The following is a 23,718-nucleotide window of genomic DNA, read 5'->3' as shown; positions in this document are numbered from 1 at the left end:
TAATCAACTTCTGGGCCACATACTGACTGATGGCCGCCCATTCTTGCCTAATCAATGCTTGGGGTTTGTCAGAATTTGTGGGTTTTTGTTTGTCCACCCACCTCTTGAGGATTGACCACAAGTTTTTAATGGGAGTAAGGTCTGGGGAGTTTCCTGGCCATGGACCCAAAATGTCGATGTTTTAATTATTGAGCCACTTAGTTATCACTTTTGCCTTATGGCAAGGTGCTCTATCATGCTGGAAAAGGCATTGTTCTTCACCAAACTGTTCTTGGATGGTTGGGAAAATTTGCTCTTGGAGGATGTTTTGGCACCATTCTTTATTCATGGCTGTGTTCTTAGGCAAATTGTGAGTGAGCCCCCTCCCTTGGCTGAGAAGCACCCCACACATGAATGATCTCAGGATGCTTTACTGTTGGCATGACACAGGACTGATGGTAGCATTCCCCTTTCCTTCTCCGGACAAGCATTTTTCCAGATGCCTCAAACAATCTGAAAGGGGATTCATTAGAGAAAATGACTTTACCCCAGTCCTTAACAGTCCAATCCCTGTATCTTTTGCAGAATATCAGTCTGTCCCTGATGTTTTACCTGGAGAGAAGTGGCTTCTTTGCTAACCTTCTTCACACCAGGCCATCCTCCAAAAGTTTTGGCCTCACTGTGCGTGCAGATGCAGTCACCCTGCTTGCTGCCAATACTGAGAAAGCTCTGCACCGGAGGTGCCTCGATCCTGCATTCTGGAGTACATGCAAATTGCCATCATAAAAACTGAGACAGCAGATTTTGTGAAAAATAATATTTGTGTCATTCTCAAATTTTGCCCATGACTGTATATTGTGATGACATTTTCTGTTATTGGTTTACTACTGCTAAATGTAGTTGCTCATATTGTCCTACTTACTATGTATTAGTCAAAGTGTACCCATCACTCTTACACAGAGGAGGCAGCCATTTTGTGGGTGAACCAATAATCATACCACTCAACTGTTCCGATTTCAGCGGGAGAGTTCTGATTTAGGGCTCTGTTTGTCCCATGGGTGGGAATGTTGGGGGAAGGGTGATATGTAATGGGCAGTCTAGCACTTTACAGGCTTGTGGTGGCATAGTCAGCTTTGTACTAATCCTGCCTCCTTTTGTGTTTGTCCTGCCTACAGTTGATATGGTCCCGCCCACATGAGGCCACTTCCAGAAATGTTTCCAGGGCCACTTTAAGTTCCCAATCCGCCCCTGTATCAAAGGGTCTGCTATCTGCTTCCAATCACTCTTCCATCTTTATTAAGAAAATCTTCTACCTCCACGTGAGATCATCTCAGATCAGGGAGTACAATTTTTCTCCAAATTCTGCAGATCCTTCTGTAGAAACCTGGGAGTAAGTTAAAATTCTCGTCTTGATACCATCTCCATACCAATGGGTCAATCAAGACTTGGAGTTATTCCTTCATTGCTATTCTTCTGAGCACCAGTCACATTGGAGTGATCATCTTCCCGTCCGAGTTTGCCCATAACATTCATCAGCACGAATCTACTGTGGAACGAAACTATTTTTTTGCTATCTTTGTTAGGCATCTTGTCTTACCTACCTTTCTTTATATTCCTGATTCTTCCATTTCTGCACCAAATATGACTGTGCGCCACTTTTCCCAAATCTGGACTCAAACCAAAATCAGACTCTCTGAAACCTCCTTACGGTATAAACTTTCTGCTGATCATTGACAATGGAATCTCCCTGTACTCCAAGTGGGGGACAGAGTGTGGTTGTCCACAGGCAACTTAAGGCTACAGTACCCTCTATGAAGTTAGCCCACACTTTATCGGTCCATTCCACATCTCCCAGGTTATCAATCCTGTTTTCTATAAAACTCCAGTTGTCTCCTTCACTCAAAATCCATAATTCCTTCCACATCTCCTGAAATCCCTGGTTCTCCAAAAGTTTTTTCAAAGAACCCTCTGGTTCTTGTCCTATTAAGACCGTTTTAAGTTTGAGGTTGAATGGATCTTGAAATCCCAAATCCTCCAAGGAAGACCTCAATATTTGGCTCATTGGAAGAGCTATGGCCCTGAAGAGGAATCCTTGGTTTATAAGGAGAAACTTCATTTTCCTCGCCTCCTAGCTAAATGTAAGGAGAGCTGCATCCATAGCTCTCTGTCAGGCGCTGTCCCAGCACTCTGCCCGCTGTGAGGGGATTGTCACCTTCTCTTTCCAGCCGGTCAACGGAAAGCAGCTTCCTCCTGGTCAGCTCAAGCTCCACCTTGCACATGTTCACATCCATTTGCTAGGCAACGGGACGCTTCTATTGCCGAACCCAGTGGTCAGTGACGCCCCATTCAGGACAATTAGGCCCTATAAATAATGTCTTTGGCACCACTATGGTGCCAGAGTATTAGGTCCTTCCATGCTCCAGCATATTAACCTACTTGTTCCTGTTCCCAGTTTCCTGATTCCTGTTTGGCTAGATTACCTTTTGTGACTTCGGCTTGATTCTGGAACCTGATTTTGTCTGCACCACCTAACTGGCTCCTGACCTTTGGCTTCCTGACCATTCATCTGCATTCCATTTTGGTACTCCGCTCCTGCCCGGCTTGACTTCGGATTGCCTGACTTCACTTTTTAACCTACCTATTCAGTTGACTGCAGTAGCAGTGGCAAAAATGCATTATTAAATGCAACAGAACTTTGTGACACATATGTTAGTAAAGCAAAAGTAAGACAAAGCCATATGGTTCTCCAAGACAGTGGCTTTTATTATGAATGCTAAGCAAACTGCATATAAGAAATATTGGGGTCTATTTATTAACAGGGTGTGGTAACAATCAATATGCAAATTGCAGCGATGCATGATGAGTAACTGTAATTTACAAGCTCTGGGAGCCCAGGCAAAGACCTCCAGACCCATCCACAAAGTCATTTTGCTATTCACTGACAGCCTAGTCCTGCTGGCGGACAGAAGAGTGCTATGAGCAAGAGTGGTTTCAGCCAGATCCCAATTCAAAAGACAAGTAACGCCATGCTGAGGTCGGTTCCCCCCTCATCCCTTTTCCATATTTGGTGGGAATATGAGATTATCATCCCCTTCTGGCCCGAGGTTATCAAACTTTCAGGTGAAATTTTGGGATCACTGGTTCGGACTGACCCTGGCTACTCTCCCTATTTCCATTTCTACATACAAGAGATTGTTGTTGAATCACTAAATCAACACTGCCAAGGCTCTAGTCCCACTCCATTGGCGATCTTGTTACCCACCCAAAATCAGAGAATGGTTCTGCTAGATAGATTTTTATATGACAATGGATAACTTAGTCCTCTCAGCAGTAGAGTAATACTTTGACTTGCAACAATGTCTGCTCATATGTTATTACTGATTGGTGTCTCTTTCTCTTATTAATTGAGAAAAACTCAGTGTGAGGTGTCTCCAGATTTTTTTTTGCAGAAATCTCACTAATTTTTGCTCATACAACATAGAGATGCGAGCAAAAATGAGTGTTAATTTTTACCATTCTACCAGTAAAAAATGCATGGCCGCGATGTTGTGAGGAACAACGCACTCAATTGAATCTGCCCCTAAATGTATTGTTTTAACGTGGTGGAATTAAGGGTAATGTGTGGTTCTCTTTAAGGTTAGATAGTTGTGCATGCAGCCTTTGAATTTTATCAGGGTGCCCATACTTGTACTAAAGTGTGGAATGTTAAATTTAATAGACCAAAATGAAAAATAATACACGTGGGAAGCAAATCTGAAAGTAAAATACAGTATGCATGGATGGAATATGGAAGATCAACAACAACATAGAAAAGGGACCTTGGAGTTTTAGTTTCTCATGATGTGAAGATAATGAACATAGACCTCATCTTGTGTACTATGTACAGTGCTAGAGGCCCTGACTTCAAAGTAGGGCTGCAAAATTGCTGCATAGCAAAACCTATCAGGAAAAAGTACAAGAGCTGAATATATACAATTTAGAAGAGAGGGGGGGGGGATATGATAGGAACATTCAAATATATAAAACTTTTTAATAGAGTTTAGGAAGTAAGACTTTTTAAAAAATAATAAGATTTTAGAATAAGGGGACCGGCTATAAATTTGGAAGGAGGAAGACTGAGAGGTAACGTAAAGAAGAACTTTTTTTTTTACAAACAGAGTGATAGATCCATGGAATCCACCAGTTGTGATGAGGACTCGTAGTACAATAAAATAATTCAAGAATGCATGGGATATTGCTAATGTATTGTAAATACTTAAATAGAAAAACGTAAGACAACCTAACTAAAAGCCAAAAACATTGGAACAAGAGTTACACCAGACCAGACCTATTAATATTTGTGCTTTATAAAGAGGCCTGTTACCATAACTCCCAACATTTAAACATGTAAAAACTGGACAAAATAAGCCCCTTATTCTCCCATACCCTGCCCCGATCTGCACAAAAATATCCACTTTGGGTTGAAACCTCACCCATTTATGTGACATCCTCAATCCACAGCCAGGCCAGAGAACTTGTCTATCCCAAGATGATGGGTGCCAGCAAAACAGGGTGCTGAGCACATCTCCATAGGGAGGCAGATCTAGAAACTTTGCCAGTTTAGGTGCCAAGATGCTCCTACAACAGAAGAAATTTGAAAACATTTAGCTTTATACTACTTAATGCAGGAGATCCAAGGGCAAACAATCCAGATCCACTAAATCCACTCCACTACTGCTGTCAGATATATTTGAATGTGGGAGGGGAGTGGGATCACACAGTAGAGCCCTTTTGCTGGTGTCTGGAGATATTTTCAACTAACAGAACCCTATTTTTACTTTTAGCAGAACACACTGGTACTGAGACCCAAGGAGTCATTTCGACCTAAGGTGGTTTTTAACTTTGCTTGAAAGCTAAGATATTCTTATGTCATTCTTTCCAAATCCTCAAAATTCAAAGGAACAAATGTGGCAAAGTCTGTATGTTATTAGGGTCTTTAAAACATATGTTGAGAGTAAGAATCTTAACAGGTGATTTTAAAGGAAGTAATAAAGGTTATCCAGCTTTTAAAAGGTCAATTTCCAAAGAAATCACACCTTATATCAGGAGACCTTATGCTATGCAAGCAGTGCAGGAGCCATGCTGTCTCAGCACTCACCCTACCCGAGCTTTCTGTACCTCCTGGGAACATTAAACTTTATCTTGTTGGCGAATATCTTCCACAGCTCTCAATGTAAAGCTGCCAAATCTTACATAGTTATTTGGTATAGAAAAAATAAGCTATTAGATCACATAGCAACAGTGCGACAATGCGACAGAGCAACAAATATTGAAAACACCATTTTTTAGTTGTAAAAAAATTGTTTGACTGCTGGAAGGAAACGTCGCCACAAGACAACATAGCGACAATGCGAGAAAGCAACAAATTTTAGATTATATATAGCATTTTTGGTCTATTTGCCAAATAATTTGTTAATATGTAAAAACTGCTACACATTACAAATTGGACCTGCGCAACAACTCGGTGACCCTGCTTGTAGTTGAATAAATTGTTTTGCATTTGTTGGTGCTCCAACCATTTAACAAACCCCTAATCCCTGAAAACCACCTCAAATTTAATATCGGAGATATCTGCTGCCTTCTTGCTGTTATCATAAGCAATAGTAGTGAGTATTTTTTCATGCTTTATAAGTTTTAAAAATCAAAGATTTTCAGGACTTGCGCCCAGGGCCGTCTTTCCGACTGGGCATGATGGACAGGTGACCTAAACGGTCAGGTGACGATCCGGCTCCCTCTCTGGACGCAGTGAATTTCAGGCGTGATGAAGTCATCACGCCCGACATTCACTCTGAGCATAGCACGGAGGACTAAAGAAAAAAGAAGAGAAGAGGACCGGACTTAGGCGATTGAAAGGTAAGTTTAGGGGGCCGTCGGGCACAAGCAGGGCCATCTTAGCAACATTATGGGCCCCCGGGCAAAGCAGTGCACCAGGGCCCCTATATATATATATATATATATATATATATATATATATATATATATATATATATATATATATTCTCTTTTTACATGTATGGCCCTGCTTGTGGCCGATGGTTAACGCCATCTGAAGCTGGTGTTAGCCATTGAAGCCTATAGGGAGAACAGAGAGAGAGAGAGAAGAGAGAGAGAGAGAGAGAGAGAGAAGAGAGAGAGAGAAGAGAGAGAGAGAGAGAGAGAGAGAGAGAGAGGTGACATTTTCTATTTCTGATCATCCTAGAAAGACAAAAACTTTCTGTGATTAAGAAAGGAGAACATAGATCTGTAGAGAGAGAGAGAGAATTGACATTTTCTATTTCTGATCATCCTAGAAAGACAACAACTTTCTGTGATTAAGAAAGGAGAACATAGATCTGTAAAGGGTCAATGATTTCTTGCTGTTACCATCTGGGTCATTTGTGGTTCCACTGGGACTAAACAGTTTAGCATATTGAGGGCCCGACACTGACCAATACGGACTGGGATGCAGGGAGACGTGGGAGGAATAGGAATTAGGAGAGGGGGAGAGAGAGGGAGGGGAGAGAAAAGGAGCACGCGTGTCTCTGTACTACTGCAGACAGAGTTGCAGATAACCGGGCGAGAGAAACACAAGCAGGACAAGAAACTCCACTCACAGGTAAAACACCACAAAAATAAAACAATGCGGAAACAAGGACCAGCTTTATATCGTTGTGCAGTGCCTGATGTACTTGTAGTATGCATGTTTGTCAAAGAAACATATATGTTAATGAACTGGGATGCGCCACGGCTATTTTTACAATTAGGTTTTGGAGGTATTAATCAGGGATGGGGGCTTACACTGCAGACCTTGGCGCTGAAGTGGTTATTATACTGGGCGTGTTCTGGGCTCTGCGGTGTTGCCCTCCCTTTTAACATCTCAACATTTTTCTTAGTTTTTGCTCTGCACAAATTCTGCAGCATCAGCGCTCTCCGCTTCCCTTCCCCCATGTATTCTCTGAAGGCTAACCAGATCCAATGAAAAGACTTTCGAATTCCCAGAATTAATACTATACATAACGTGGATTTATGGGTATTTTTTTATGGACCATATTTTTATTTTCTGAAATCTCGACTCCTATTCATCGACAAAAAATGTAAAATTTAAATCATGTTTTAAATCCAGGCTGCGGCGTATACATTCAACATAATCATATAACGCCTAGGAGATATTTACTTCTGGTATAGGGGAAAATCTTGGTGCTGAGCTGTAACCTTACTATTGTTTTGTCGTCAGTTTGTTATATTTACAGTATTCATGACAGCCAGCGCCTGCCTACAACTTGATTTACTATTTATCATTGTATGACAGCCTTCTATAAACATAACATTGTGTGTATTATAGGTAACTATATATTTAGCACAATTTAAAATTATAACGTGCTTGTTGTAACACAAAATCGACAGGCTTCTTGCGTTATGGGTGTAAGTAGATCAGCCTAATTTGTAGGTTGTGGAAAGTGGAGGGGTGACTTTGCGGAACAGTGGGAGCAAACTTATTAGATTGTCTGTAGTGCTTCGTCTCTGGAATTACAAATCCTCTAAGCATTGTTTAATCTAACTGTAAAAATGTGGAAAAGACTGGGGGGGTATACTAGATATATAGCTGCAAAGCTGCACGCCAAGATAAAATGGATTCATATATACCTAGTAACAGTATATAGGAATATACATAAGTGTTATCTACAGATTTTTGTAAGCATTGTTCTTCACTACGTACAACATACAGATCTGTTAGTGCTATGCAAATACATTTGCTGCTTTTACACAAATGCACTCTTATTTAAGATCAATTAACATAGAGTGTTTTATTAGAGTATCAGAAAATTTGTATATAATTATAGTGCATTATTTACTAGTTTTTTCCCTTTTACCATATCATGCATATGTGGATATGCTATCAGGTTAACACTTTATAGTACTATTTAAAGTGTTGAAGAATACTCTGACACTATGTAAATAAATGTTAATATTAATTATAATGATATTATATCTACCTTGTGATTTTGACATTTGTATACTGTAAGGTCATTTACTCAGTGCAGGAGAGTGTCTGCTTTTGAAAGCTTTGCTTGAAAAGCCAGCAAATATCCATAACATAAATTAGCTATTGTAATTCATGTTAAGGTTATTTTAGCTGAAAGCATACCTTTTTCCACTTTTCCACTGTTTACTATTTATAGTTTAACGTGAGTATTATTGGATTTTGATATGTAATATAGTTAAGGTGATGATATAATAAAATAAAATAGAATGGGGGACCCTTACAGCCCTATAAGGTGTAGCAGCTCACTCCATGTTTTGTACGCAATTGCATGGGTTTTACTGCAGTTTACAAAAAAAGGTTCACATCACAAAGTGCAAAATAATACTCCATCTGTGCAGATGTTTTTCAAAGCCTCTCTGACTTTGGGGTTGCACCATGAAACTGCCATCTTGGCCTCCTGACATACAACACAACCCCATCTTAGCTTAGTTTCCTCTCTTTTTGGCCACATACTTTTTTTCAGCATCTGTTCCAGTTGCATAGATCCTTCTTTCGCTCCAATTTCCTTACATTAAAAAACTAAATAAAACATATAAATGTTATGAAGTATAGCCTCATGTCAATACAGTGTCTATTGCATGTTAACATATAGTACATGTTATGTCCAGTGCCACTATACAAAGTAATACCCCATAGTAGCAGTATTTGCTCTATACTAGTATACACTGATCAGCCACAACAGTAAAACCTGGCCAATATTGTGTAGGTCCCGCTCATCCTGACAAAACAGCTTGGATCCGTCGAGGCAAGGACTCCACAAGACCTCTGACTGTGGTATCTGGCCCCAAGATGTTAGCACAGATCCTTTAAGTCTTGTAAGTTGTGAGATGGGGCCTCCATGATTTTCCAGCACATCCCATAGATGCTCGATCAAATTGAGATTTGGGGAATTTTGAGGCCAACTGAACACACTACACTCTTTGCCTCTTTTTCTGAACATTTTTTGCAGTGTGGCAGGGTGCATTATCCTGCTGAAAGAGGCCACTGCCATCAGGGAACAACAATGTTTAGGTGGGTGATACGTGTCAAAGTAACATCCACATGAATGACAGGACCCAAGTTTTCCCAGCAGAACATTGCCTAGAGCATCGCACTGCTTCCGCCTGCATGTCTTTTTTCCATAGTGCATCCTACTGCCATTTCTTCCTCAGGTAAACAACACAAACAAGCACCCGGCCATTCACATGATGTAAAAGAAAACGTGATTCACCAGACCATCTTCTTCCATTACTCCATGGTCTAGTTCTGGCACTCACATGCCCATTGTAGCCGCTCTCGGTGGTGTATAGGGGTCAGCATGGGAACTCTGACCAGTCTGGGGTTACGCAGCCCCACACGCAGCAAGCTTTAATGCACTGTTTTCTGCCACCTTTTTATCATAGTCAGCTTTAACTTTTTCAGTAATTTGTGCTACAGTAGATTTTCTGTGGGATTGGACCAGACGGGATAGCCTTCGATCCCCACGTGCATCAGTGAGCCTTGGGTGCCCATGACCCTGTCGCTGGTTCACCGGCTGTCCTTCCTTGGACCAATTTTGGTAGATTCTAACCACTGCATACCAGGAACACCCCAGAGGACCTGCCGTTTTGGAGATGCTTATGCTTGCTCATTTTTCCTGCTTCCAACACATCAACTTCAAGAACTGTTCACCTGCTGCCTAATAAATCCCCTTGACAGGTGCCAATCCAAGAAGATAGTGAATGTTATTCACTTCACTTGTCAGTGGTTTCAATGCTGTGGTTGATCAGTGCAGACATTATTGCCCCTATTAATGGTATGCAATATTCTCCCATACCTAATAACATTCCAGTTTAAAAATTCAGGACACAATAGGCCATGTGCCACCTTCCATCGAACTCACAGACTGGTGGCCTAAACATTGCTTAATCCTCCCCCAAAAATGTGGGACTGTTGTCTGGTAAATTGGTCTGTTTATTAAATGACAAAAGTGCCATCTCCTGTGAAAACAGATACTTCTACAGACAATAGAGCTTCTGCCCTATACATCAAAGGTGAAAACATGCTTTAATACTTAAATTGTGAATACTTTTTAACATTTTTTTTATTGTTTTAATATTTTAAATCCATTTTTTTCCCCATCGAGTCTGGGCTTTGAGTTCCTCGGCACATATCTGAATTGGCCAGCTGGGTCACACACGTACATTTCCCTTAAAACTGGCACAGCAAGGAGGTATGTTGCCCCTTACCACTGGGCTAGTATCGCTGAGGCAGCTGAGTATTGCTCAACTGCCTCAGTGACATTTTAATGATAGATTGAGGTGATAAGTAATTTTCTATCAAAAGATCAGCCTTATTGCCATACATTATAATAAAAAGATCCAAGTCTCCACTTGCGTGCCATATGTAAATCTTTTGGGCATGATCTATTCCAAACAGTATAAAATGTTCTGTTCTTGAACCTCCCACTTATTTTACTATTTGCAATAACCTGGGCTGAATTAACAAGTTGATGAGAAGTGTGTTTTTAAGCATCTTCAAGTTAATTCACCTCATGTAATATAATAGGAAGGTAAGTGGGATGTTTTCTAGCAGAGCATTTTATATTGAGTGAAATTAATTATTTTGCAAGGTCAGAGAATGGCACACCTTAATTTCTGCAATATGCCAGCATTTACTCAGTAGTACTTGCCGTATGTTAGAAGAACATATATCGAGTCAGTATGCCCAGGGTTGCCAATAGGGGATGACAGGGGGTACACATATCAGGGGGCCCCACAGCTATTACTGTAATTGTAATTTTTTGTGGGCCTGGAAGAATTCAAACAAGCTGCTCCCAAGGCTTGAAGCCTCATGTGTTGACATGGTGCAGGTCATGTGACGTGTGGGCCATGTGTCTGACAATGTGCCGTGTAGCGTTGTTATTTCTCTAGTGAGATCAGCAGCACCCTACTACTGATATACAGTTCTGCTATTTAATAGAGTTCCTGTAAATTTTGTTTTTTACAGTACAGTAAAGGTTACAGTACCATCTATAGTCTACAGCTCATATTTTAACCTGCAGTAACTGTGAATACCTAGCTGTTATATTACCCAGGGGTGCACATTTAATCTACAATCGGCAAGTCTGATGGATAGAGCCAACAGAACTCTGAATCTTTGAAAGTAACCACCATAACTCTTTGAATGAAATCTGAATGTGGCTCACAGAGTCATAGAGTAAATACCATTGAACCCTTGCTTGAAGTTTTGGAAGTAAATAATAAATCCAGCCCACCCGCAAGCACCAGCAACCCTGTCAATGTCATCCGTATCTTCCCACTTCCCTCTGTCCCTTTCTCCTGTGCTCTCTGGAATTCCAGATACATCCATGACCCACTGCACTCTATCCATGACTCCTTCATCTCCAACTGTCTTAACCTCCTTGAGATTATGTAGTATATCTAATGACTGATTGTTATTTTCTGTTGAATTTATGTATAACACTTCGAATATTTTATGTAACCTTTCAAACTGTATTTTGTTAACTAACCTGAGTCTGACCTAGGCAAGTGTCAAAGGTATTGTGAAAATAGCCAGACCAGGGAGAGACAGGATAATGGAGGCCCAAAGTTGTAAACTACTTAATCAGAAGAGCAGAGGTGAGAATTCAAGGTCCTGTGAAAATGCTAGGTCTTGGGACATCCATGATTTACTTCGAAGCCCTGTGGCATCGATCTAACTTAGGTGAAAAATGAAATTCCTAAGGTGGGGGTGAAGAGCTTGTAAGAAAGGTTTAAAATCTGCCTTAGACAATAATTTTGTTAATTTCTTTGAAGGAGTCTGTCAAGACTGAAATGTGCCATTCTTCTGGTTTTATTTCCTATTTTATTTTTTGAAACTCATTTGTGCAATTTATTGTATGTCTGTTTATTACCTTTTTGTAAATAAGCCTTAGAAATATTTATCAGATTAAACATATGTAATCTAGCATATTTCTCCGTGATTCTTTGTGAACTTCCGAAGCCCAGGGAGTCTCATGCTATATGTGTATGTGATTTAAGTGTGGAACATTAATAAGTGGTTCTGGTGAACATAAGGAACTAAGGTGACACCAGTCACAGCCAGCAGATTGCTGTAACTGGAACAGGCTGGGCATTTGTGACACCTGGCTTTCTTCCAGTGATACTGCTTCCCCTGTTTCCCTCTCCTATGGTGGGCCTCTCATTATCCCACTCTGTCACACCTGATGACCGCCTAGGCGTAGAGTGCTCATCCTCCTGTCCGCCAATTGTACCTTTCATGTCATCTCCTATGTCACCATATTGTTGCTGGGAACTGGCTGGGCTTAATTTGCCATGTCCCCTTTCGTTATTTCGAATATGCCCCTCCTGCTGCAGTAGGCTGATACCCCTGACCACTTACTATGGATCAGGGTGCTGTGGATGGATACCCCTGGCCTACCACACTGGCCAGCTGCTGACTAGCAGCAGAGTGGTGGTACTGGAGAGCTGGATCCAATCTCAGAAACAGACGGAGAATGGATAAGCTTTCCGGTCTAATCTGCAGGTCACAGGATTACAGCAATATTGAAGAAGTTGTCAAGCAGGGTCTTGAAGCAAAGAGTGATTAAAGGTATCAGTGGCCAGGTCAGATAGAACATCAAAATGATACATTTCAGTGTACAAGACAGTGCTTTTTATACTGAATTGGACACAAGCTATTTTTAGAATCAGGATGCAATGTGTTTACACAAACAAGGATTTACATGCATTACAAAGCTAACAATATTTATGCTTATCTGTGATATCTTAAAACCTTGCTGTGATATCCTGCATCTTACAGTGGACAGCAAGTCTAATTACATCTTGCTATGACCCTCACAGAAAAGGTCTATTTAGCATGAGATTAGCATGAGATTAGCATGAGCCCTTTCTTCCAACAGTTGCAGAATACATATTTCCAAAGAAAAAAATTCCCCAGGAAAAGTTGTAAACCCCAAACAAGACATTTACTTACACCGAGAGATACAAAAGACTTTCAAAACAAAGGCTTATTGAATCAGATATATACATCAGAAATAAGGCATTTCCTCTAGAAATACAACAATAATAGGAGTAGATCTGCACGGGTAAACCAAAGAGCAGCCCTTCACCTTTAAGTACACAAATCCCTATGAGTACATATACATAAATATAACCAAACAGAATAAAGGGAAGAAGGCGCTAATAGTAATAGCTCTTAGTGCACTCCAAAATATTGTCCAAATAAATGTCCTGCTTTTTAGATCTTATCCACTAGAAATCAGGTATTCTTGATGAAACGGAAGATTCTTCTCCTTAGATTAATCCATTTCATATGTATACATCATGAAGATATATAAAAGGAAGGGAAAACAGACATAGCATAGCCTGTATAACCTAAAACATTCAATAGTAATAACCCTTAAATTCCCGTGTGTTTTATGATGATACCAGAACACCACGTGATGGAGCAATCCTCTTAGCCCCTTAAAGGTATATACTCACTAGTAGACAACAAGTATCATGCGTGTAGAATAGCATATGGTTTCCATAAAGGGACCTTGATTTCTCCTATAAGATTCCTCTCCGTTTAGATTACTTTCTATTGCCTTTTTCTCTTTTGTATTCCTCTTTTCTAGTCTTCTTATCTTCCTGTCTTCTTTCTTCTCCGGCGCTCTGCTCCTCTCTGCTCCTCGGTTAGTCGTCACATGCAGATTGTGAGAATACTATTATCTTGCCGTGTGTCAAATGGATATAAAAAGTCTGATTGAAACTGCAGATGGTTGTGACGTTAAGCCTGGAACTGTAGAGGTGTGGTCCGATTAAACAGACATCAGCTGAGCGATGTGGCTGTTTGACCATTCATGTTTTCGCTGAGAATCACATTTTTCTAGCGGCGCCTGCCAATTATAGTATTGCAAGGGTTACTAACAGAGGATCAGTGAGAGGGTATGGAGGTCAAAATGTAGCCACTTCAATTTAGTATAGGAGATCTGACATATAAAGATGACAGCTTCTCTCTTAAACTGGCTGGTTAGCAACAAGGCAATTATCAAGCTAGCGTTGCGGTGCAACAAAGTCTACCTCGCCTCTATCTATAAGTACTCACTCCCCCCTGTAAATAGCCTCTAGAAATGTTAAAACAGATAAAACAAATTTTCTCTCCCTGGTCTCAGAAATTAAAGATTTCCCTTACCAAAATATACACAATATCAAAAATAAGTGCATGTGCAATTACATAAATAAGCGCCCCGCGATATTTCATTTAAATACATTTATACACTAAGTTATTCATAAGTGATCCAGTCACACCATCCCTTTCATTCTCCTCTTTTGAGTTCCACTCCATCTGTCTCTTCGACCCCATCCATCTCCATGTCTCAGACATCTAACACCCCCTGGTCCTTCTTCCCAATTTCCTCTAATTTTGCTGCCTGGCTTCCCCACAATCTCTATTCAGACCTTCCCTCCATCATCCTAGGTAACTTTACTATCGACATTAATAACCTCACAGACCCAGCGTACATCAAACTTCTTGCCCTTTTTCCTCCTTTAGCCTATCACAATGGACCCCTTCCCATATCCACTGTCTTGGTCACTTCCTTGACCTTATCTTCTCCCATAAATGTGCTCTTTCTGACTTCTACAACTCTCCTTTCCCACACTCTGACCACCATCTCCTCTCCTTCACTCTCCTCATCTCCTGCCCCTATATACCCTTTCTAGATGCAATCTTGATGCTCTTTATCCTGCTATTTTTTCCTCTTCACTTCAAACTCTCCTCTCCACCTCTATCCACCGTGGCTTGCCCCAACCAGGCAGTCTTCCTTCTACAACCACACCCTCACCACCGCTCTTGACCTTGCTGCCCATGCCTTTTCTGTCCACCTTCGCTGCTCTAAATCCTAACCCAAGCACTCCAAATTTACCCAGTTTCTTCAAAAATGCACACGTACCACCGAATGCCACTGGAGTAAATCTCATTCCTTCATAGACTTCTTTCATTTCATATTTATTTTCTCATCCTACAGTTCCGCTGTCTCCCCTACAAAACAATCCTTCTTAAAGTCTTTCATCTCTTCACAGTAGTCTAAACCCTGACGCCTTTTTGCCACTTTCCACATCCTCCTTTGCCCCCCTGCCCTCCTTTACTGCCACTGACTTTACTTCCTTTTTCACTTCCAAACATCAGAAGTCTTCTCTTCCCATTACTTTTCTGCAATCCCTACCTCCCCACCCTCCTCTACCTCCAGGCACCAACTCTTGTGCTCCTTCCATCCTGCTAAGGGTGACAAAGTCCTTTCACTTATATTATCCTCTCCACTCTCAAGATGCTCCCTGGATCCCATCCCTTCTCACCTCATTTGGTCCCTCTCCCCCATTACCTGCTCCCACCTTGCTCTCCTTTTCAATCTGTCCCTCTCCACTGGAATCGTCCCCTTATCCTTTAAACATGCTCTTGTCTCACCCACTCTTAAAAATTCCAATCTTGACCCCACCGCACTCTCTAACTACGGCCTCATTTCTCTACTCCCTTTTGCCTCCAAAATACTTGAGTGGCTAGTATACAACTGTCTCAGCAACTATCTCTCTGACAACTTCTTCCTTGATCCTCTCTAATCTGATTTCTGCCCCCTCCATCCCACAGAAACTGCCTTGACCAATTCACCAATGATTTATGCTTGGCCAAATCCAAAGGCCAGTTATTCCTGCTTAACCTCCTGGACTTCTCTGCATCCTTTGACACCATGGACCACCCTCCCCTACTATACAACCTTCACACCATTGGCCTTTCTGACATTGTCCTTTCATGGTTCACCTCATACCTCACCAACCTCTCTGTTTCTACCTCTGGATCCTCCCCCTCCCCATCCATCCTTCCTGTAGGAGTCCCACAGGTTTCTGTCCTTGGTCCTCTGTATTTCTCTCTACACCTCCTCCTTGGATTAACTCATCAGTTCCTTCGGCCTCCAGTACCACTTTTATGCAAATGACACTCATCTCTACCTCTGATTTCCTGATCTATCCCATTCCCTCCTCTCTCAGGTGTCCAGTTGCCTCTCTGCCATCTCCTCCTGTATGTCCTTATGCTTTCTCAAATTTAACATGGCCAAAACTGAACTCATTTTCTTCCCTCTATCAAATCTCCTCCCCTCCCGACCTCTCTATCACTGTTCACAACATCACTATCTCCTCTGTTCCATGTCAGACCCTTCCTCTTCCAGGATGTCACCAAAGCTCCTATCCACTCACTCATTTCTCGTCTCAACTACTGCAACCTTCTCCTTACTGGTCTCCCAGGCTCCCATCTCACTCCTCTTCAATCTATACTTAATGTTGCAGTTAGACTTATCTTCCGCTCTTGCCCCTCGACATCTGCCTACCCTTTTAGCCAAACCTTATACTGGCTCCCCTTACTCTACATAATCCTCTTCAAACTCCTCACCGTCACATATCAGGTCCTCTCCAACTACACTGCTCTCTACATCTCCAAACTTATACCCATACATACTCCCTCTCCGGTTGGGCAATGACCATCACCTTTCCTCCCCTCTGGTTACCACATTTTACTCCCTTATCCAAGATTTCTCCTGTCCCGCCACTGGAATAGTCCCCCTTAAAATATCCCCTAGCCTCTATAGCTTCAAACGGTCATTGAAAACCCACCAGTATAGAAGAGCCTACCAGTACTCCACTTAACCATTTCACCATATAGTATACCTCACCATTTTGAATCCTTCATCTATCCCACTCTTGATTCTTGCCCTCATATCCCCTTACGTTGGCTCACTCCCATGTGTAAGCCATTCATCTATTTCTTTCCTTTTAGATTGTAAGTTCTAGTGAGCAGTATACTGCTGATAAAAGGGGTTCAAAACTATTTCTAATTATGAATTGAGTGGTCAGTAGTGTGTGGGCAGGGCAAGGTAGCTGATTGCACCATCACTTCCCAGCACATTCAGTGTTCAGTGTCTGCATAATAATTCAGGACCTACGTTGCCAATGGTCAGGGGGTGCCTAAAACACAGGATAAAAAACATGGCCCTATAATCACAAGACAATTCCCCAGCATTGCAACATTTTAGTGCCCTGGACAAGGGAGACCACTGGAGCTCCCCCCCCCCTCCATTTTTGGTGGTAGTAGATGCTACCTCCCAGCGGTGGTGCTTTGCCGGAGAAGTAGCCATTCTACTGTGGGGGGGGTATCTAACCCTTCAAGCGCTAGCCATTTCAAACATTATGGTGCTCTCTTCTACCTACTCTTGCAACTTTGACTAACTAGTGCTGCTGTCTGTGTCTTAAGCTCAGTTTTTGCCTGACTGGATCTTGGAATGTTGGGGACCTGTTTGGAAAAGAAATAGAGATTCACCTCATTGTAAGCAAAGAAACTAGTGAATGTTCTAGGCCTCCCTCCCCTACTTCACCACTATATTAATAGCCTCTACACCCATTAAATAAATAGCCCCCACAAATAAGTTAATAAGACCTAAGCCCATTAAATTAATAGCTCACGTCAATACAGTATTAGTCCCTACCACAATTAAATTATTAGAGGGACACAAAGGTGAATGCATTTTTCACAATGACAAATCTTTTCTTGTGCTTATGACCTGGTTGGCTGTACATATATCTGGGTGTAAGTATGACGTGCATATGTGATTGATGTAGAGCTGGATTAATCTTGAAATGTCTATGACTCAGCATATCGGTGTAAATATGCCACTTTTGCAGATGCCCCCCTACCCCGCAGCCCAGCCAGCTCCTGGCATCTACATATATATATTACTTGACCGCATTGGTTGAAATGCATGCTACATACCTACATCTTTATTATATCAAGCCCCCCAACAATTCTTATATAATCTCAGCTGTACGGTGACAAAAACTAGTGAGGCTTATCAGATATGCGCCGCGGTTTTACAGAAAATGATTTAGGTGAATAGGGGCATGGCCTAATTTTTCTAAACTTTCCAATGGGAATGTTGAGATGTATGTTATATGCAGCTGAATAGCATGCATGTGAACTAATTTTAGTGTTGCCATATCGTAAGTTTATTTTGAAAGCATCAGGTCTTAAAAATTAAATATAAGTGTTATAGTATAAGTACTAAGTATAGTATAAGTATTATAGTATAAGTACTATTGATATCTATTGGTGAATTACATTTAATTAAATTACAAAATCTGAGAAGCCGGTAATTTGCATGTTGCGTGACTGCACAGCAATTATTTCGGTGTAGCCATGGAAATTCGGTTAAACCATGCTTGCCTACTTTTTGGTGTCCTCCCTTCCCCGCCCACATGTTCTGAATTGTGTCCTTCTGCAGCAGACCTGGAGCTTGAAGATCACGTTGTCAAATTCCCATCCATTTCACATTTTTTTTTTTTTTTTTTTGATGAGGTTGAAAAAAGACACCAGTCCATCAAGTTCAACCTATTTTGGATCTCCTGCGATCCTGCACTTATATTTGAAATTAATCCAGAGTAGGCAACCGCCCATCTGTTTCAATTTTGAAAATCCCCCCAGACTCAATATTGCAATCCAATTTTTACCCTATATCCACTACTATCCTTTATTTTAAATTAACGGTCGTATCCCTGGATACACCTTTCCGCTAAAAATTTGTCTAACCCTTTCCTAAACATATCTATTGAATCTGCCATCACAACCTTCCCTGGCAATGAATTCCATATCTTGACTGCCCTTACTGTAAAGAACCCCTTCCTTTGCTGGTTGTGAAATTTCCTCTCCTCTAACCTTAGGGGATGACCACGTGTCCTGTGTATGGTCCTTGGGGTAAAAAGTTCCCACAAAAGCTCTCTGTATTGACCCCTAATGTATTTGTACATAGTAATCATATCTCCCCTTAGACGCCTCTTTTCTAAAGTAAACATGCCTAAACTGGCTAACCTTTCCTCATAACTTAATGACTCCATACCCTTTATCAATTTTGTCGCCCTTCTCTGAACCCTTTCTAGTTCCAAATTATCTTTTTTATAGAGTGGTGCCCAGAACTGTACTGCATATTCAAGATGAGGTCTTACCAACGATTTATACAGTGGCAAAATTACACTGTCTTCCCTTGCATCTATGCCCCTTTTTATGCATGCCAATACTTTGTTTGCCCTTGCAGCTGCTGCTTGACATTGAGCACTATTGCTAAGTCTACTGTCTACGAGCACTCCCAAATCCTTTTCCATTATAGATTCTCCCAAATTAATTCCATTTAATTTATAGACAGGAAAGGATCAAGAAGGGTAGTTTATTCTGTATGTCTGTATTTGATATATGTCCACATTTACCATGACTGGTAATCCTTTTGGACATTATACCTACATTATAATATTTTTTAAAAAAAATGCAGTCTCACGTTCCATCATACGTGCTGACTCTCCTCGACTGTTTTGGAGACTAGCAATAGTGGGTGATCTCCTAAACTCCAGAGAGAGTCTGACGATCATCCTAAAGCCAGGCCAGGCAGAGAAGCAAGTGGCAGAACCCAACTTGTTGACACACACTGCTTTTTGTTATGGCAATATTGGTTAAGTTAACAAAAAACCCTAGAAACCTATTCACAAGGTTTTCACCTATAGCAGCAGCTTTCCAGAGTACTCGGTTATCCCCAGGTCATAGGAGCTTATTAATTCAAAATATTGCTAGCTAGGGTGGATAGGACACATAAGGAGGCAGGTGGTGACTAAAGTGATTCAGGCCGAAGTCAGAAAGGCAGGTGAAATGCAAGGGCAAGGTCCAATAGCAAGTCCGTTAATCCGGCTGAGGTCAGGGGAGGCAGAAGTAAACAATAAATCCAAAAATAAGCAGAGGTTAAGGGCAGAGTCCAATATATGGCTCAGGTCACAACAGCAAACAATACAGTTACCACACTGGTTCAGACTATACTGTCACCAGCACAGGTGATAGAAAGTAAGGGTGGTAATAAATGCTTAGAGGAAGCCATCTTATTAATACTCAAGTGAATAGACTTATACTGAACAAGACTTGCTAGGCAACTGCAACTGGCTAGCAACCGGCTAGACGCGAGCAGCAGAGAATACGTTGGTTGCTGTTGCTCAGAACAAACCAGTGTCTGCTGCTGTCTAATTGGTCCAGGACATTTGTAGCCTAGCACCCATAGCTATTACTAACACTTTGTTGTAAGATTTTCAGCAGTATCTAGTATAAGTCTAATTTATACTTACCTACTTTTCCTACATTGCAGGGATGAGAGGTATGAATAGAGGAGACAGGCAGGGCTTGATGACGCAATTCCAGTTTGGTGAACTTTAGATATCGAACTAAGATGTTCTGATTATGCTGATGCCTTTAAGACCTACATAGCGTAGGGTACTTTTTCTTTTATTTGAAATTTATGTAGTCAATGTTAAACATATGTGCAACAATATAAAAATGACTGAAGCATTCAGTTACAAATTGAGATTAAATAATGGTAATGTAGATTCTAACATCGCACTAAGAGAAATCATTAATCCCTTATTTGACTTAGAAAAATTATTACTAATATGCTTGATTCATCTTCATAAAGGAAGGTGCACCCACACATGAGGGGGATGAGATATGATCATTCTCCATTTCTAATGTATATCTATAAAGCGTAATGTATATTTTATCTAATATAGTATAAATTACTCAAATCATTGAGTGCCCAATATACACACATTTTCCTCTCTTTTGCTCTATTTTGAGACTAAATAATGGTGTAATCTATTGTAGTACTGTGGTATTTGACAATAGTCAAAGAGCTCCAGAGAAAGTCATGCAGGAGAGCAGGCCTTTCTCCCGTATCCTGCACAGTTCCTAGTGAATTGGACAGGATGGAGACCTCAATTACGTGATTCACGGCACAGCAACATATTCTCAAGATTTCACAGTCTGGACGAGGCTAAGATCACGCGACTTGCTGAGACATGTCCCTCTGCACTTGCTACTTGTACTCTCTTCCTGGATCTCCTGCAGGGGAGAATCTCAAAATTTGCGAGTGTGAGCGTAAGTCTTTCTCAAACTGTAATGGGAACTGAACACCTGAATTTGAAATTATAGATTGTGAAGACTTCATTAAGGAAAAGTTCAGCAGTTACAGCAGAAGTTACTTTGCATATTGGCAAGAAGCGATTAATATTGGTCACAGTATTAAGATGGAACAAGTTCAATAACTGCTGCCTTTGCATCCCCTGTTGCCGGACCGATTCATTGGTCCAATTCTGCTTGGAGTCACAGAACAATGGCACAATAACATTTGAAGTCATTGGGTTTACGCCATTTGGGGTCACAACTTCAGCAATGCTGGTATAGATAGCTTCAGCTCATATGTAGAAAATATTTGTTTAAACGGCTCTAAAGGCAATCAGAAATTTTATGAGATTGTAAAGTATAACTATTCTTTTCACCAGATAGTTCCAGGAATTCATATATGTGTCTGCAAGTAGCTACTTCTTTTCATTTGTATAACATATAGGGGCAGATTCAATTCCCCGCATTGTTCTTCCACTATTAAAAGTCTCCAGAACAGTCGGGGAGAGTGCGCATTATTATCATCACTACGGTAATTTCTCAGCTGATTTTTGCTCGTAGCTCTATGAGCTTCGAGTAAAAATCAGCAGATATTTTCTGATAAATTCTGCGGCCGTGTTGTTCTAAAGAATAACACAGGGTATTGTATCTGCAAGGAGAAGAGAAATGCAATATTAAAGATATTAACAATAGTGGAAGATGACTTCACTGGAGTTTCAGTTAATTAATGGATTGTGAGCAATGAGCAGTGTTAGATCAAAGGGAAATATACAATATTCTACTGCACACTGATTAAACCAGTTGCCACGGATATGAACATAATCGCTTTAGTTTGAACTGGTCTTTGAGGCAAGAAGTGTTGTGGTTTACATTTGTCATTCTTTCTACTGCATAAGATGGGAGATAGATGGGACATGAGCATATGATTGTCACGGAATTGCAGAGATGGCCGCCAACCAATATTAGCGCAACTGAACAGGGAGGCACGGAGTCTAACGTACCCCCGGTATTCACCAGGGACCCCCACAAGGGGGTTTTGGCTTAGCTGCAGAGGGTACGCAGGTCGCGGTTCTTCAAGACAGTCACCTATGTAGCGACAGTAGTAGACAGATGTAGTAAGGCAATCAGGGTCAGAGCCAACCTAGCGGTGCAGTACACAGGGAGGATCCAGAGAGAAGTCAGGTCAAGCCAAATAGTCAAACCAGCTGGGCAGCGAGGTACCAAAACGTAACACAGGAGAGTAGTCACAGGAAGCCGAGTCAGAATCGAAGAACACACTGGATCAGAAGTTCAGGAAATGCTGGAGCAGGAGTGAACCAATACTCTGGCACTAGACATGTGTCAGAGGCTGCTTTATATACCCTAAGGTACATCCTGATTGGGTTAGGGAGATTTTGGCGGTCTGACTTGCTGGCTGCTGACAGGTGAGCAGAGATAGCGTCCCGCTGCTAGGCAACAGGGCGTGGTATCTGAGAAGGTGCAGGCGTCTGTCTCATGCACCAAGTGTCAGTGCGGAGACGACGCCTGACAATGATAAGGTCTTTGAGCTGAGATTAACAGTAAAGAGCAAGGTTTTCTCATCAGTGGTAGAAGGACAAATTGGGTGAAGCAACTTTGCAGTATTCATATAGCACACAGTGATAGTGTGTTTAGAACCCTGTGTTTACACTGCCTGTTATGTGCAGGCAAAAGTAGAAGATAAACTTGTGGCTAATATAAACTTGAGTTTTTGTGGTTAATATATGCAGACACACAAAGCATTAATGTACGACCACCCTTAGACTCTGTAGCAGAACCAAAAAATCCAGTTCAAGGGGTCTATTTATCAAATAGGGAAAAGCCTTACATCTGGTGAAAACAGGATTATTCTTTTTTTGTTTAATGAATGTAGATCTGGAAGCCCAAGTCCTGAGTTCCAGTTCCTGACCGTGCGTCTGATTCATTAATGATCTTATCTTGTGCAAAAGTTAAGATGCTTATTTTTAAGAAGAAACCGGGAGATAAGAGTGAAGTTAAGATGGATTTTCATCTTAACTTAAGAAATTCTTCACTTACGCAGCGGATTTTGCTTTTTATCTCCCTTTTCTAAGTATGCACAGAGTGGATTTGCTTAAGATAAGCAAAAAACGTCAGATAATATTACTAATGAATCAGGCCCAAGATCACTAATGAATCAGGCCCGTTTGCACGAGTCAGCATGCTGGCTCAGTATCTCCCGGGAGCTAAGCATTGCTCAGCTGCATCGCCAACTCTTTGGTGATAAATTGGACCAAAGATAGAAAATCGTCATTAAGGATGAGTCTTGATTTATGGACCCCTAAATTCCACCGTAGATTACTCTTCACTATGGGACGGGAGTTCATTTTCCAATGTCTTTTTATTGGCTTAATTAGAGATTTCTCCGATCTTAACCCATTTACTGGAGCTTACTTCTGTCCCCATAGACCCCTATGGGGACAGATGTATTAGGCAATTTATCAACTTTCAATGCCATCTCAACACCTTTAACATAGGATCTGAGGCCTCTAGTTTCACTGGATCCCTCACCTGGTCAAAGCGCTAAGCAAATGTGCTGACATTACCAGTGCATGCGCGAGACACTTCCTCCTTTCGCCTGCAGCGTTAGGCAGCCAGTGAATAGGAAATGATCATCATGGAGGAGGGGAGTCTTCAACTGGGCTCCCAGA

General features: G+C 41.3%; 1 protein-coding gene across 1 annotated transcript in view; it reads left to right on the top strand.

The window, feature by feature from the left end:
* The first annotated feature begins 6,518 nt into the window (after positions 1–6,518).
* LOC142138733 (synaptotagmin-2-like) overlaps positions 6,519–23,718 on the top strand; it is a 124,560-nt gene continuing 107,360 nt past the window's right edge. Inside the window, exon 1 of the mRNA XM_075195612.1 lies at positions 6,519–6,613. The gene's annotated coding sequence lies outside the window, so the exon portion shown is untranslated. The remainder of the gene's footprint in view (positions 6,614–23,718) is intronic.

Source organism: Mixophyes fleayi, chromosome 2, assembly GCF_038048845.1.
Source record: "Mixophyes fleayi isolate aMixFle1 chromosome 2, aMixFle1.hap1, whole genome shotgun sequence".
Lineage (NCBI taxonomy): Eukaryota > Metazoa > Chordata > Amphibia > Anura > Limnodynastidae > Mixophyes > Mixophyes fleayi.
The sequence above is the reverse complement of the archived record's forward strand: the minus strand, read 5'-3'. Positions and strand labels throughout refer to the sequence as shown.